This window comes from Octopus bimaculoides, chromosome 12 (assembly GCF_001194135.2).
Source record: "Octopus bimaculoides isolate UCB-OBI-ISO-001 chromosome 12, ASM119413v2, whole genome shotgun sequence".
Taxonomy (NCBI): domain Eukaryota; kingdom Metazoa; phylum Mollusca; class Cephalopoda; order Octopoda; family Octopodidae; genus Octopus; species Octopus bimaculoides.
The window spans coordinates 20,308,975-20,313,871 of NC_068992.1; positions in this window are offsets into that span (position 1 = coordinate 20,308,975).

The following is a 4,897-nucleotide window of genomic DNA, read 5'->3' on the forward strand; positions in this document are numbered from 1 at the left end:
AAAAAGGAAACGTAACAACCAAAGTTTAAGATGATTATCTGTTCTCTTTTTTTTCTTCGAATTTCATTGCAAAAACAAAGAATGGAAACAAAACAATTAAACGATTTATTTGCCTATAATTAGTTGCTTCAGAAATAAATAAATATATAAATAAATATATTGCTTGGTAATGTTTTGCTGGACTCAGATAACAAGCAGCTGTTATACATGATATTTCTGCCAGAAGAGATGTAAGGTGTCTGTTAATAGGGTGACTTGTGAAGTCAAATTCTGAACGATACTCCAATTCTGAACAACTTTGAGAAGAAAAAAAGCACGGAAAATAAAAAAAAAGGAAAACAAATTCAAAAACTAAAAAGAGAAAATGAAAATACATACAAAACTACAAATTTCTGTACTCACCTTCCATACTTTCATTCTTTTACTTCCCCTTCTACTTATTTTTGTTTGTTTATTTTGATATACTGCAGTGGCGCCGCCGTGTATTGGCAAAAACTTTAAATAGCCGCTGCATATGTTTATCTATCAACATATAATAATTTTGACGATAATAATACGTCTATATTAAATTAGTACGAATTCAAAATGGAAAGAATGAAAAACAAAAGGACTGAAATAATAAGTTATCTTTGTCTTCTGTATTTCATAAGTTGCTGTTACTCTTGTATATATGTCTTGAAAAGCTACCGTTAATATTTTTCTTCGTCTTTTTGAAAACAAGATGAACGAAATATGTTAAACATTACAAATTGCCTTCAAATACATTATTATTGACCATGGAATAATGACAGCAGGAGGAGTATTATTATAACAATAGTCATAATAATAATAAATGTTATTATTATTATTAGTTTTTCTTATTTATATTATTTTAATTTTAAAGGCTGCGGAGGGAAAATAGGCTAAGGGCTGGAGTAAATACAACATGGTATTTAGTTGTGTTCCTTTGCAAGGTGTGACTTCGTCATTCCTATTTGAATTTCAAGATAAAAAAATGTATCAGGCAAATACTCGTGTTGATTTCATCAATAGGAGCTCTCTTAATAAACACTGATTTTTTTTCTTTAATTTTGTGCATATGTTAGAAATATATTTTTCCTCAATGACTATCGTGAAAAATTAATTGTAGCCATTGATGATCACACAAAATCTTTTATGTCCACTTGTTTATAACTTTTTTTTTAACATTCCATAAATTTGGAAAATGCATTAAAAGGTTTCGAAGTATTCTAGTTAATGCAGAAGGAATATGCCCATTATAATATAGAAAAACAAATGGGATAAAAAAATATTTGAATATTAAGATATCCGAGGATATTAATGATAAAATAACAATAGGTCTTATAATGTAAATGTTGGTAAAAAATACACATGCAATGATAAAATAGTTAAGATGTACAGAAATATCGCAAGAAGTTTATACCAAATTGGTGTATCCGATTAATTATCAGTATAGACCTTTAAATGAATACACCTTTGAAATTCTTACATAGTGAGGGAGAAAAACTCACACTTTCAGAGAAAAGTAAGTAATATAGCAAACTGTATAATAACTCAAGCAGAACCATGCTCAAAATGGTCTGAAACTTAAAAGAAGTAAAAGCCTGGAGAATAGAATCGATGTGGATTTGGACCACTTGAGAGTTAAAACAACATTATATTAATATCTTTACAAACCTGTTCTAGAGAACGAGGATTGTCAATAAATAGACTGTACGGATATCGTATAGATACATTTCTAGAAAATTGGTCTAAGACCGCAATGAAGTCTTCGTGAATAAGGGAGAAAAACGTCAGTAGTACCAACTGTAATTCTAAACTGGGTAACACTAATGAGCACACATAAATATATAAATATATTTATGTATTCCTTTCTTATTAATTCAGCTCTATACGCATGTGCTTATACACACACACACACACACACACACATATATATATATATATATATATACACATATATATATATATATATATATATATATATATATATATATATATATATATGTATATGCATATAAATATGTGTGTGTGTATGTGTATATGCATATGCATATCAAGTTTATATATGTGTGCGTGTATGCGTGTGTGTGTATGTGTGTGTTAGAGAAGCTGAATAGGCAATAACAGTTCAACACAGGCAACATAGATATATGTTTCAATAGCATGTTTATTTACTACACAATCAGAGATCACACACCAATTCATCAGTCATCGGTTGTTAAATATGTGACGTCAAAGAGGATCGATCTCCGAAAATCTAAAGAAGGATTATACCTAGATCATATCAATCTTAGGAGAGTTTGAAAAAGAAACTTACCCAATAAAATGTCGTTAATGTAGTACGGGCAACTTTAAAAATTAGCTGCGATCAACATTCATCTACCATCAGTATGCTTACTGCTACTAGGCAGAAATTATTTTGAATTGTGTTCATAATTTATGACCAGTCCTCTGACACATGCACTGCTTTAGGAGCCACGCTTATGTGAAAGCAATGTAAGATGAACCAACTGCCGTTTCACTCTAAAAAATATGATTAGAACTAATTAAGATACATAAGCATAAACATTCATTAGATAAAACCTTCATGGAATTCATCAGATGAAATATTTAGGACTGATGAATATAATTAAAAACTTCAATTGATATAAAATCCATTTTAGAATGCGCTGATAATGCTATATTAACGATGTTTCAATGGATTATTTCCCTTTTCAAACACTCCTATGACTGATATGATGGAAGTTTAATCTTCATATGGTTTTCAGTGCAGTCAACTTCTATCAACTGATAATTCAGAAGCTTGATGAAATGGTAAATGATTTATGATTGCGTAAAGCCCCAATTATGAATATGTAACTTTGTTATTAAAACAAATGTAACATGTATTAAACTATTATTGTCTATCCATTTTCTTCAATTTTATTTCTTTCCGCATGATATGCGGTCAAGTAACTAACGTTATTAGTGTTATGGAATATCTGATATCATTTAACAATTGAGATTTAGTTATTAAAATTACTAGTTAGAAGATAAAACGGGGATATCAATTTAGTAGTAAACTTACTGTACACGCTGTCAGCCAATCACATGCTACAAGTTACCGAACTAATAACCACTATAGAGAGGATCTAAACCAATTCATACATATATACACACATAAATACAAACATATATACATATATATATTTATATATACACACCTATATATAGTCACACATATACGCACACGCACACACACACATATATATATATGTATACACACACATACATACAGAGAGAGACACAGGTAGATTGCTAGATAGATAAATGTATTATTTTTATCTGTTTATTTCATCAAGGTTACAATTTAATTATATTTACCTTTATATCCACACATCTTTTTTGCATGACCCTTCGATTTTATACTGTTTAAAACATTTTGGTTCTATCTAGTCCAATATATTTGGTTTTACATCATGAAATTTAACTACATCAACTTCGCAAAAATCTAATTTTAACAGACTTTTGCTGTAATCAAATATTTCCATTATGTGTCGAGACAAATATATATCTATACACATATATATGTATATATACATAAGTGCGTGTACATATATATATATATATATATATATATATATATATATATATATACATATACACATACATACAAATACACTTATATGTACGTTCACATTTACGTGTATGCATATATATATATATATATATATATATATATATATACATATTGTGGACCTTTCAAATAATTTATAAACAGCTTCCATAAGGAAAGATTATATAGCGCTTATATACTTTCCTTATAGGAAAAAGAAATAATTCTAATGAAACGTATAAATGCATAAATAAATTTATAATGCATTTAGTGAGAGAAAACAAATATTGAAACCTGAAATTCACAAAGGGACCATGTGTCAAATGTGCAAATGTAAAAACAGCAACAATACAGTGGACTGACATGTTAAGTCTTCAACAAAATTGGTTAGGAACCTAAATGAAAGAAAATTCGCGAGGCTTATTGTTAAAACTTTGACTGTAAATGATTTTTTACAGATGCAGTGGAATTGTGTGAATGACCATGCTGCAAGAGATCTGACAAAATTTTCTTGGCATGAAGATATGAAATAGACTGTATTATTAAGAAATAAAGGACAAGAAGTAAACATAGCAGTCTTTGTGTGTTCTTAAATGGCTAAATTGACTCTTCTAACTCTTTCACTTAAAACACACGATCTACTACCGAGCCACTTGCCAACAAGCACGACACTGAATTTAATAGTCCGTATCAAACAACTATTGGCCCATTATAACTAATGAAATAAACAGCGATCTGGTAGAATCGTTGGCATGCCGGACAAAATGCTTAGCGTTATTTTGTCCGTATTTACGTTCTGACTTCATCCTTCGGGATCGATGAAATATGTACCAGTTGTGCTCTGAGTTCGAAGAAATCGACTCGTCGCTTCCCCCAAAACTTCAAACTGTGCGCCAATATCAAAAACGATTATATTTAATGAAAACAAAATCTGCTCTAGTATCAAAGGTTTGATAAACAAAAAACAATGTCTTGCCTAATATAAAATGACAGCTATTTCCTTCTGTTGATTTCCTTTTATTTTGTATCCACGTTATCTGGTCCCCGATTCTAGTGTAATTTTTACCCAGTATTATATTTTGTTGATACTGCCACAGCCGTATCTTGGTTTGCGTCAGACAAGCCATAGTCGATAAGCAGTTGCCTCAACAAAACTGTTTAGTTATGACGGATTGATCTCTTTTTCAGGCACGTTATATAAAACATCTACATTATCACAAAATACTTCCAGTTTTTTTTTTAACACGTCAAAATATATCCACCAGTTTGAAAGACCCTACACGGGCTCAGTTTTTATAT